Raw genomic sequence first — 13,187 nt, forward strand, 5'->3', positions numbered from 1 at the left:
TCAATGCATGATCAGCAAGCATTCCTCCTCCTCCTCTGCTGCTCTTGTTGGGTGTGAAATAAAAGTCAAACCTTAGGACATGGGTTCACAATGTATGTAGGCAACCACAAGATAATCGAAGTCCAACAGCAGGTCAAGCAGCAGAATTCCAGCTCCCAGTGTCCCTCTGACTCACGCATTTTGGCTTTCCTTCTCCTCTGTCCAGGCTTTTGCTGGTCTTGGCTGTTGGAGGTCTGCCTATGATTTAAAGCTACTTCAGACATGAAGCTAGAACCTGCCACTCTACAGTACCCAGATCTCCGTTCCCCAGGCTCAAGTAAATGCTAAGTTCAGAATTACTCCATGCCCAAACCAGGCATGATGACACATGTCTGTAAGCCCAGAGTTGTGGCATGGAGGCAAGAGAATCAAAGTTCAAGGTTGAAGCCAGTTTGGAATGTCGAGACTCTCCTTTTCCTTTTATTCTCAGGGTAACTCCCCTGTGCTCCACCTGTAATTAATCCAAAAGCCCTGTACCAAACCATACACCAGAGGCAAGTGACACATTTGTAAGATGAAGACAAAAGCATAAAAAGAATTATAGGCCCTCTATCCAGTATTCATGAGCCTCAAGCCAAAGAATGATTCTTTGTAGTGAAATCAGGAAGATGGCAGAAAATGCCTGCCTGAAATACTGTGGCTACCATGGGGACACAGTTCCAGTCTCAGCTGGATAGGCAGAGGCAGGAGGATGTGAAGTTTGAAGGCAACCTGAGCTACACAGGGAGTTAGAAATACGTCTGGGCAACAGAGTGAGACCTTGTCTCAAAAAACAGACACATAAACAAATGATCACGTCATGTTTCTGTGCCTCATAGCAATTCCTCCTTTTCTCTCCTTAGCTGGATGTTATTTCCGGGTAGCAAGCCTGGGTGGGAGAGCACGAAGGTGCTAATGAGATGTGACCATTTACAGGGAAGCCATCCCTCCCTGGTGCCACACAGAAGGCTCCTGTCAGCAGCTGGACTCCAAAGGTATCATCATGTAGCCCTAGGGCTCCTTCCTCATTATTTGCTGCAATTCTATCTGTTAAAGCTCCATTTGAATGTCCGATGAATCCTACCTTAATGCTTGACCATACTCTTTGTGAGACTGGATTTCACTAGCCTCCTCTCTGCCCATTTTCCTAAACTGCTCAAATCTTTAGTGATCTGGCCCGTTCCTGGAATGTAGCGACTGATACTCTTTCATCAAGGCTCCCTCTGTAAGCATAGCTTCCTCCCAGAGCACACAATGGACCGATTCTCTGTGTGAAAGGTGCTAATATGGGATGGTAGAGTTGCACAGAGAGGACATAGGGCTTCTCAGAGAGGTCTGGCCCGTCCCGGCACTTCCTGGCTCTTACTACTCCTTGGAGTTGTGAGGAGGAAGGCAGTCTTCACACTCAGTTTTCTCCCGAGTGCAGATGTACATAGGCATTGGCCCTGGCTGGAGTTTCTGTATCTTTTTCTAGGAAGGAGGAAGGTTTTTCACTGAAGAATGAAATGGGCCGTGATGCAGGGATCCTCCCTCTTCCAGGACCCTCCTTTCGGCCTCGTGCAGCCCTCCCTCCTTCTCTCCCCTCATCAAACAGAACTCTCTTGGCTTTCATCACAGCTGATTTGGACCTGGTGAGCTTTTGTCCTTGGTGTCACAAACCCATGCCCAGTCTCAGCCACCCGTGTCTGTGTTCGACCCCCATGGTAGAGACTGCTCAATGACAGACTGGCAAACTGGAATTCCAAACAAAGCCAGCCTCTGGGGACACCGAGCAGACAATTGCGTGGAATCATTGGAGATATACAGAGAGGGGTGGGAGGAACCCCCAGGGCAGGGAGACCAGATGAGGTACCGAGTCTCTGTGATGAGTAACTTGATTGGCAGGGATAGAAGTGAGGCAGATGCCATAGCATGTATGTTGAGGCTGAGGAAGAAGGAGACAATTAGCTGCCTGACCAAGGATTCAGAGAGCTCAGCATTTAAGAGCCAGCTGACAGTTCAGAGCTTGCAAGGCCATGCTGCTCTTCCAGAGGACTGCAGTTGGGTTCCCAGCACCCAGGCACCTCACAACCTCAGGGAATCTTGCCTGCCCTTCTGGCCCCGGTGAGCGGTGTCTTAGCTCTTTCACAGCTGATGTTACGAGGGAAGCTCGTAATTGGCAGGAGGATAGAGGGTTGAAGGCCAACCTGGTCTACAAAGCTGCTGATGAAAATGGAAAGGGAAACCCTAAAGGGCATTGCCTGGGTTTGGATTCCTGCCTGCTGCAGCATTTGGCTGGAAGGTCGGAAGAGCTTGAGTAAGTTTTGTGCCTCAGTTTCCCCACGCACAAAATGCAGATAATAATAGTGCCCAGCCCACTGAGTTCTTAGGAGGATTAAATGAAGCAGCACATTTCCCTGAGAAACAGTATTTAGCAAAGCACACATCCTATTTCTTGATTCCTAATAGGCTATGTGAACAATCTATCCAAACAGCTCATTGCTCCCGATGAATTGGCTCTTCAGTCATTCTCATTGAGCTGCAGTAAAGTTTACTCCAAAGCAGCTGGAATGACGGGCATGGATAGAGAAGGGCGGGGCCTGGGTTTGAATGATAGGACAATGGTAATGACAGAAGCCTAGTGGGCAGCACTCTAAGAGAGAAGGACACAGAATGAGGAAGGGGACAAGGCTCCCCAGCTCTGCACTGGCTCACGTGTCCAGAGTTCGGAGGAGAAATGCCACTCAGAAATGAGGGGGAAGCCAGACCACCCACTCATGCCCCACCCCACAGGGCCAGGCAGTAGGAGCTCAACCACTGCAGTTCTAAATGGCCACAAGAGAGTGAGAGAGATCCCCAGTGGCCCCTGAGGGACAGAAGAAAGAGCCACTGTGGACAGCATTTCTGGTAGTTTGGGTGACCTGCCTTCTCACCCTGCCAAAAAGAGAACACGGGCAGATGAGCAACCCGCAAGCCACAGCTCATTGCTGATTTCCCAAAGAACTTCTGAGAACAAGCTGTCACAGGCTGTCTACACACATCCAGACGGGGCTTTCCCAGGGAAGTGCTGCCCCAGACCTCTGTGGATGAAGAAGAAAATTCTTGAGTTAAGTATGTCCAGTTTGTCTTGGTTACAGGATCTACTCTACCCTCTTGATCCTAGTAACTTTAAAATGGTCCTTCTAGGCAAGTTTGTCTGTTTCACTAGCACCTATAAAGACAGATCTGTCTCCTCGAACGAAAGTTCATCGAGTGTGTTCTTGCAGCTAGTGCTCAGTATTAATTTTAAATATGTAAAATCAAATGTTCCCTCTCCAGTCCGTATAGCTTTCCTCACATGCACACACAAAAAAACCATTCTAGGGCTGTTGAGATGGTTCATCCGGTAAAGACCTGTGCCACGTGAGCCTGGCAACCTGAGCTCCATCCCCAGAACTCACATACAGGTGGGAAGAAGAGATCTGACTCCACAGACTTGTACTTTAACCTATACACATAGACACACAAGCTACAGCATGCACTCCCACACACACACTAATAATAATAATAATAGAAATGATACTTTTTTAAAAAATAAGAAACTTTATTATTCCAACAACAAAGCTGTTGGAATACTTAGTATTTAAATGATTTTACAGTAATATATGATGTAGCAGTGGGAAAAAAAAAACTTGGATTTTTTTGTTTACTTGTTTTTTTGAGACAGCCTCACTATGTAACCTTGGCTGTCCTGGACCTTGGTCTGTAGGCCAGACTGGCCTCAAACTCAGAGATCCACCTGTCTCTGTCTCCCAAGTGCTGAAACCAAAGGTGTGCCCCACAACTCCTAGCTGAAAGTTTCTTTTCTTTTCTTTCTTTTTTTTTTTTTTTTTTGGTTTTTCGAGACAGGGTTTCTCTGTGGCTTTGGAGGCTGTCCTGGAACTCGCTTGGTAGTCCAGGCTGGTCTCGAACTTACAGAGATCCGCCTGCCTCTGCCTCCCAAGTGCTGGGATTAAAGGCGTGGGCCACCAACGCCCGGCAAGTTTCTTTTCTTTAACAGCATTTTACAAACTATGTGTTTGTGTGCTCAGGTGTATGTGGGTACCTGCAGAGGTTAGAGCTCCTGAAGCCGGAGTTACAGGAGGTTGTGAACCCTGTGACAAGAATGCTAGAAACCCAGCTCCAGCCTTTCTCTTAGCCACACACCCGCCTTCCCACCCCACCCCAACCGCCGGACTTCAGTTTCAATTCATGCTTTTGATCTTGGGGAAGACAGTGCACTCCATTCTGGTTCTACTTCCTCAGCTGTAAACAGGATCATGGAGTTGTAAGGAACACATAGTAGGTGCTAGTAAACATGATTTCTTTTTTTGGGGGGGTCAAGACAGGGTTTCTCTGTGTAGCCTTGACTGTCCTGGAACTTGCTCTTGTAGACCAGGCCAGCCTTGAACTCACAGAGATCCACCTACCTCTGCCTCCCAAGTGCTGGGATTAAAGGCGTGTGCCACCACACCTGGCCCCCATAGTTTTAACCACTGTGAATTCTATAGTAGCTGGGTTTCTGCTGCCCAACATTTTGTGACAAACCACTCTGAAATGTCAGTGACTTAGTGCGTATCCACTCAGTAGCAGGACTGAGGGTTGCCTATGATGACTCCGTCTGCTGCCAATGAGGTCCAAACCTGGTAATGTGACTCCTTAGGGATGAGGTTGAAGAGACCTGGCTCCCGGGACAAGGACACTGGATGATGAATGGCAGAAGAACAAGAGGGCATGCAAACCCATCCTGCCTTGTTTTGACCTCTGCTCCTGTCATGTGTGCTCTCATTTGATTGGTCAATACAAGCCAGTAAACCAGACCCAAGCCAGTGGGTCAGGAAAGCCAATTCCTACCAAATTGGAGAGGAAAATGGTATTTGCTGAATAGAACACAACCCCAAATTTTTTATTTTCACTCATTTCTGAACTATCTGCCAACAAATAAGAGGCATTTAAAAATTTTACATCAAGTCAACTCAGAACCCAAGGAAGTATTTTATAATCTTTCATTACAGATATGAAGGGGGTATTTTTCTGTTTTATCTCAGGACAGTTATTCAACATTATGGATTCTGGATTTGTAACTCCTTTGAATGTTACAGAACTCAATTTCTTATCCATACCCCTCTTTGTAAGGTAGGGCCCACTGCTTTGCCTCAAGAGGTCCTACCGCTTCAGCTGCCTGAGTAACTAGGACACAGGAGTGCCAGCCTTGCTTTTACTGACCATAAATTCATGATTTTCAAAAAGAAATTCAAGCCAGGCATGGTGTCTCACACCTGTAATGCCTGCACTCAAGACACTGAGGCAGGAGGATCACTGCAAAGTCAAGGCCTCCTTGGATTACATACTGAGTTTCTGGCCTTCTTTGGCTACAAAGTAAGATCTTGTCTCAAAATATAAAAAAATAAAATAAAAAAGACATACAAAGTTATTTATAGTGTTCATTATGCTGCTTAATATGTCTTTTTTTCTTTTCTTTTTGAGACAGGATTTCTTTGTGTAGCCCTGGCTGTCCTGGAACTCACTCTGTAGACCAGGCTGACCTTGAACTCACAGAGATCTGTCTGCCTCTACCTCCCCAGTGTTGTTAATATTAGGGAATAAAGAGCCAGTGTGATGGACAGAGCACAAGCCATGGAGAGCACTTTAACCATAGTTTATTACAGCGAGACCAAAAGTGGGGAGACAGACATAAGGGAGAGTAAGTGAGAGAGACAGAGAGAGATGAGAGTAAGGGAAGATGAGAGAAAATGAGAGAGAGAGGGGGAGAGGGAGGGGGAGGAAGGAAGGGGGAGGGAGAGAGAGGGGGGAGGAGGAGAGGGGGAGGGAGGGAGAGGGAGGGGAGAGGAAGGGAGGCGAGGGGGAGAGAGAGAGAGAGAGAGAGAGAGAGAGAGAGAGAGAGAGAGAGAGAGAGAGAGAGAGAGAGAAGATGAAAGAGCGTAAGCAGGCAGAGGTCAGTCCTGTAAAGGGGTCCTTTGCACCTGTGTGTAGACTGGTTCTCATGGAACTCTGAGCCAGAGCGCTGCCTGAGTGCATTCTGCCAGGTAACAGAGCAGGCCAGAGTAATGCCTGAACCTTTCACCCAGTGTGGGTACTAGTGGCGTGCAGCACCACAGGCGGCTTCATCTGTCTTTCTAGGGCATACATTGTTTGTGTGTCTTTATTCTAAAGCCATGTTCTTTGTAATCCTTCTGAAGTATTCACTGGCAGCCAAGGCAGGAATAAAGCAGGCACGGTGAATCACAAGTCCACGTGTCTGGGCTCTGATCCTAGCCTTCCCACAAGCCCTGGACCCTCCCTCCTAGCTTTCTTTGTGGGAGGTAAAGGGAAGGAAGAAACCCCCCCAACCTACAGGTCTTGCCTTTAAAAAGTAAATGGAGAAGAAAGAAGAATGTCATAGGAAACGGGGATCCTGTCCTATAGAAGTCCGAGCTGAGCACAGAGAACTATGCCCACGGGAGACATTAAAGCCCACGGAATCCTGGAACTGTCTTTGACCTTGGGCATCTGGGGGGCCCTCTGAAGTCTGGGTCATAATGATTAACTGCTCGAAGGGTTGTGTGTTGTTTTGTTTTGGAACCTGTCCTGGAACCCACTCTTGTAGACCAGGATGGTCTCGAACTCACAGAGATCCACCTGCCTCTGCCTCCCGAGTGCTGTGATTAAAGGTGTGTGCCACCAACGCCCGTCGGAAGGGCTGTGTGAAAATTACTTAGGACGCCTGTGATAGGCAGCGGAAGTAGCAATGGGCGTTTCACTGCTTCTGCTGAAGTGCACAAGTCTGGTTTGTTGTTTTTGGTCCTTAAAAAAAAAATCACTGAAGGTGCTGGAGAGATGGCTCAGCAGTTACGAGCACTCGCTGCTCTTGCAGAGGACCTGGGTTCAATTCCAAGCACTCACATGGTGGCTCACGACTGCCCGTAAGCCCAGTTCCAGGGATCTAGTGTTCTCTTCTGGATTTCATGGCACTGTACCATGTGCACATATATACCTACATTCATAATGCAGTCAAAACCCTCATACATAGAAGATAAAAATAAAGTTTCATTAACTTGCTAAATAAACTTTAACGTCTATATAGGTCCTTTTCACTTATTGGAGAAATGGTGCTTGTTATCTACTTAGAAAGGAATCCCAAATCTATTATCTTAGAAGGAATTTAATTATCAGCTTTGTAGCAGCCTTTAAATTGTGCAGCTAATAACCCGTCTATTTTAGAAAAGGCAATTACCTCAGCCTCTTCGGGCCACTGCCACCCCATTTGGATTACATTCTTGTTCTCCCCTCCCTGCTAGTATGAACACCAGTCAATCAAAAGGAACCCAGTCACCCTTACACTCACAACTTTCTTGATCACCTCTTCACTATTCTCACTGGCCACAACACTTTTAAATTATCATGCCACTGTTTTCATTTTACTAAAAGCTTAGAGAGAAACTAATATTTGCTATTATTAAGAATTGTATTAAACCCATAGTTCTGTTTTCATAGTTTCCATTTTACACTTGATCTGAGATGAAATTGTGATGAAACAGTATTTCCCCACCACAGTGTGAAATGTTACTTTATCACTGTTGTAATAGAGTAAGGCATTGCCTTTTTATTTGTTTGTGAGAATTCTGTTTCCTCTCATACAGTCAAAACAAGATCAAACCATGGTGCTCAGGAAGTCACGATGAACTGCTGCCTGGCTTCCCTTATGGTCAAACGCCTGCCTTTGCCATGCGCATCCACACCTGCTCGGCAAGCCACGCTGTGATACAGACGTAAATGGTGAAGGTATCAGAACTATAGCCAAAGGGCTCAGAAAAGGCTATGAGGTGGCAAAAGGTCAAGTCACAGCTACCCCAAACTTGAGGGCTCCCCTGCCCAGACCTCAAAGACTGTGACAGTGTATGCTCCACAGCACTCATCCCTCTATTAGATTTCTTAAGCACAGCGGTCTCCCTCAGTTAAAGTCAAAATGCATTGCTTAGAAACAGTCATATTTAAAGTGCTATGCTTCCTCCCATCTGTTTACAGGGAGTCGCAAGCTCTGACTTCAGGGAGGTCTGACTTCAGAGAGATCTAACAAGCCAAGCCTGGCCACTAGACTCCAAAAGCAAATGGCAAAAGAAATAGTGAAGTAAAGGGGAAGCTAATTATGGCCGTATGAGGAGGTTAAGGAGATCAACATGCCTAGCTCTGTCTCTAGGAGGTAGTACCATGACTTTCTGTTGAAGGGGGGGTGGGTTGGAGCAGGGAGCAAAAGGCAATAGAGTTGGAAAAGTGTGGTGTTTGAGCACTTCCTCAGGCTGGTTCTGGAGGCTCCAGGGAACATTTATCACTTACACAGGCGGGTTTGTTCCTTCATGAGCTAACCATCCTGCCTAGGGGCCAGCCTTATCCTGGGTTAATCTGCCTGCAAGGCTCCACTATTCCTGGAACCCAAGATGCCTGCAGGAATGCTGCCATTTGGTAGCCTAGAATAGGATGTTGTAAAAGCCAGTACCATAATTATGTTGTTCCTCCAAGTCTTGAAAGTAGTAGTTCTTCTTATCTTGATGTCTTCATCCCTGAAGGTGAGGATTACCAGCTTCAGATGAACACTCCTTAAATGATTGGCATGATTGGTGTGCCTACGTGCAGGCTGAGGAACAATCTGACCCAGTTTTAAGGTAGGACAGGAGGCAGAAAATGAAGGCAGAGAAACCAAGCTCTATATTGCTTTAAATTATCCACTGGGCATCTATAGACCAAAGTGAGACAGCTTTTACTCTACAAGGGTTTAAAGAAAATTGAGTAACCATTTATCAATTAGTCAGTAAGAAATAAGTACAGTGTTTTAAGACGACACCGAGAGCCTCCCAGCTCCCTCCTCCCTTGTGCTTGCCTTTGTTTTTGTTTTTCGAGACAAGGTTTCTCTGTATTGTTTTGGAGGTTGTCCTGGACTCGATCTGTAGACCACAGAACTTGAACTCACAGATATCCACCTGCCTCTGCCTCCCGAGTGCTGGGGTTAAAGGCGTGTGCCACCAACGCCCAGCTGATGCTTCCCTTTCTTACTATCCTCCTGAGAAGACTTTCTTTGGGGGAGGAGAAGGAATGTTAAGACAGGGTGTGGCTATGTAACCTTGACAGGCCTACAAGTGATATGGTGACCATGCTTGAACTTGAACACGCTACATCCCTCCTGCCTCAGTCTACTGAGTGCTGGCATCACAGGGCAGAGCCTAGCCAAGCATACTGTATGTAAGACATTATGTCAACTTAGGAATTTTCTTCATACATTATATTTGTGGATTAGTGAAGGTGATAAATGACTCCAATTATGTAGAATGTCTTATAAATTGTAACACTTATACATCTCCTAGCTTCCTTTCCCCAGAGTGCTATAATTAAACACATGGTAAGTGCTCCCTGCTGCGTAACTCACCCATCATGGTGGTAGTGTCAGTTGTAACATGCTTCTCCAGTTTCAGAACTCGCCCTGCTACCAGTTCCTGACTCCCATCCAGCACTTAGGAGCACCTATAATCCCCAGATACTCAAAATGGGAGAAGGGTGTGCAGCATTTCCTCTGTAACTAAACTGGCCTTGTTCCGTGAGCAGACTTCACTTCCCATAGCTGTGAGAAAGCTCATCAATGACACATCAGTTCTCATTGCCAGCAGTTAATCGTTCCTATTATGTTCTCGGAAGTTCTGATGGACTGCCCGATCCCTGGACGATGGTGCTGGGAACTGCTGGAGCCTGCAGTCAGTCGTGGCAGATGGTTGGAGCTGGCGAGCAGTGGGCAGAAAGCTAGAGGACGAACTCGTATGAAGGAGGGATTCGGACAGCAGCCAGAGGAGCTCAGACTCGATGCTGTCAACAGGGAGAGGCCAAAACTCTCTGAGCAAGGAGACACCAGAAGGAGTTAGCATAACCCTCTGAACACAGTGTCCGCTCTGGTTGGAAAGCCACTGGAGAAGCAGAAGAGTCAATTCAAACACTACTTGAATCATTTGGTTGGGAGGCAGTGGGGTCCAGGGCTTCAGTGGCAATATGAAAGTATGGCCATTTTGAAAGCAAAGCAGACTTGGTGACTGCGCTGATATGGAGATTAGAGGAAAGTTGAATCACTGATGACATCATGGTTTGAGCATGTCTGAGGGAGTGGCAGCACCACCAGCAATGTGGAAGTAAGAAAGAGAACCAGACTTCACGGAAGGAAGATGCTAAATGCAGCTTCAGACGTGCTAAATGGAAGATTTACTCAGGTCACAAGAAAAGGATGCAGTTGGAAACAGTGTATTCAAAGCGAGCATCCCTCCTCTGAAAAATCCAAATTCTGAAACACTTTGAAACTTTAAGTTGACATTATGCCACAATGGAAAATTCTATACTTGACTTCACATGATGAGGCTCAGTCAAAACACAAGCATTCTGGAAATGTATAAAATCATCTTCAAGGTATGCATGAAACATAAATTGTTTTTCAATTTGCGTTCTGCCCTCAAGATAGCATTATCTATGTACAAATATTCAAAACAGAAACAGTCTGAACCCCTTCAGGTAAGGGACACCTAAGCAGTATAAAAGTTCCATACATGTCAATACACCCCAAATCTCACGGCCTCCTCTATCTATACCCACCACCTAGCACTAGTGGGGAGCCATTCTTGGCCAATCTGTCCCATCTATATTTTATACTCCAAGGACTCTGAAGTAAGATTGAGATGGAAATTGGAAGGGAAGTATGAACCACAGAAAATGGAGATTCGAAAAGTCCTCTGAGAGCCATAATGCAAACCTCATTTTACAGAGTTGGAAAACTAAAGATTAGAATAGTAATTAATTTATGCTACTTGAAAAAAATTGGTCAAGTTCTACAATTGTAAGCTAATTACAAGCAGTTTTACCAAATTTCTTTTCTAAGATGCAAAGAGAAAAATAAAGATAGGTGAAAATGTCATAAACTCAAAATTCATTTTAAAGCTTGCTTTTGTCTCAGGTTTTATTTGTGATATGGTCCAATAATACTGCATATTATAAAATAACTCCTGGCACCAACAACTGAAAAAGAGAAGTGTGTTTACTTAATTATCATTGGCTGGTTTTCACGCTGTGAACCTTGGGCCTGTATGACCAGGAGACAACAAAAGAGAGCTATCTGAGTGGAGTCAGTTTACTTCAAGCTGCCAAGAAAGTCACCTTGGATGACTTGTCACCTCTGGCACCATACCTATGCTAATGGAGGAAATTTTGTGTTGTCTGTGGAAAATAGAGAGAGGGTATAAAATGTGCTAACAGGAATCCAGAGCAGAATACAACCCGGCAGTGTTCACACACCACAGAGACAGTGAAGCCTCCTCAGAACCTAAGTTAGTAAGTTTAGCTTAATTTATTAATTCTGTTGGTAGTGTGGGTTATAGGTGAAATATGTGGCAATGTTTTCTGTAAGATATTATGAAGCCACACATTAGAAACACCCTTTGACTTTCTGAAAAAATTCTGAATTACAGCAGGTGGATCTCTGTGAGTTTGAGATCAGTCTCATCTATAAGAGCTAGTTCCAGGATAGCCTCCAAAGCCACTGAGAAACCCTGTCTCAAACAAACATACAAACAAACAAACAAAACAAAAAAAATCCCCAAAACAAAGCAACTAAGATGTTTACAATGGAAAACCTGTTTGCTTCAATTTTTCAATAAACAGCCAAGAACCAATTCAGCACCTTTGTCATATAATTATAGAAAAGAAAATGGCTACATTAGTTATTTCAGCTAATTCATATTTTGAACTGCACAATAATTTTTACAAAACTATTAAAATGTTTATAACATAGTGCCTTTTGCCATTTCTTAGCAAGATCTGTCCCTATACACTCTTCCTTCTTGTTTTGCTTGGCATGTTCTTTCTTGCAAGGAATAATGATAGTAGATGGTAACGCTAAAAATATCTGCCCTACCCTTCCCTGCTACTGATAGGTTCTGGAAGAAGGGGGGTCATGGTCTTTAGCTGCTTCCCACTGCTGAGCTCACCAAGATCCAATGGGTAGTTTCAAACTCACAGATGGCCTGGTTAAACTCAGTGGGCCACAAAACAAAACTAAACGGGAAGGAGACTTGTAGGTAGGAGGGGGTGACAGTGAAAGAAACCAGTAAGCAGTGTGTGTGTGTGTGTGTGTGTGTGTGTGTGTGTGTGTGTGTGTGTGAAACTGTCACAGAACAAATTTAACTAGAAATATATCCTTAATTGGAAGAACACACTCTGGCCAGTTCTATTTGTAAAGTTTAATGTTCTGGCCTATATAAGGAAGAACCATAGCACTGCCATACCTCAAGACAATGGAGTAGAAGATGTGGGGAAATGGGAAGCAGGAGCCAAGCATTGAGATTTGGAGCAGGAAGAGCCTGAAGGCCTCACTGTGGGAAGGAAGTGAAGAGGGGGAGGGTACAGTGGGCTCCCTCTCTACAGGACTCAAGTAGTTTACTTGGTTCTCACCAGAGATGTGAGCTCTTTTCCTCCTTCTCTGCACCGCTCACCTAACTCCTGCAAGCCTAACACAATAAAGTGTTAAGCTTACAGCACTATCGGCAGAATGGTCCTAAGGAGGTCAACAGACAGTTGAAAGGTCATCTGAGTGCAGCTGTGGGACAGAAGCCATCTGAATTTAAATTACCAGTGAGGTCACAGCACTGCTTTGCAGTTATTTTTTGTTTGTTCAAATATTTTTTCATCATTTGCTGTCGCTTTGGTTGGTTTTTGAGAAAGGATCTTACTTTGTAGGTCAAGCTGGCCTCAAACTTCTAAGTAAGTACTGGGATTACAAATGTGAGTGACCCACTACATTTGACTCTCCCAGAAGGGTTGGTTCAGAAAGCCATCTTCCTTTTTTTGGACACCGCATTTTCACTTATAAACAACTTTGAATCTAGATTAAAACAAACCAGACACAACACAACTGTCTTGCAGTCTCAAAATGATCAGCACTTAGTCCACGTTCTGTGACAGGGCCCTGAGTTCTGCCTTGCAGAGAGTCTTTGCTATAGCACTTGGGACTCTTTAAGAGCTGGCTGCTGGCTTCCCTTGTTCCCTTGAATTGTGTGCACACACATACTTATACAGACACAGAATCCAAGGGATGCATGTTGGACCAGGCACTCTTTTTTTTTTTTTTTTTTTTTTTTTGGTTTTTCGAGACA

This window comes from Mesocricetus auratus, unplaced genomic scaffold (assembly GCF_017639785.1).
Source record: "Mesocricetus auratus isolate SY011 unplaced genomic scaffold, BCM_Maur_2.0 Super-Scaffold_100676, whole genome shotgun sequence".
Taxonomy (NCBI): domain Eukaryota; kingdom Metazoa; phylum Chordata; class Mammalia; order Rodentia; family Cricetidae; genus Mesocricetus; species Mesocricetus auratus.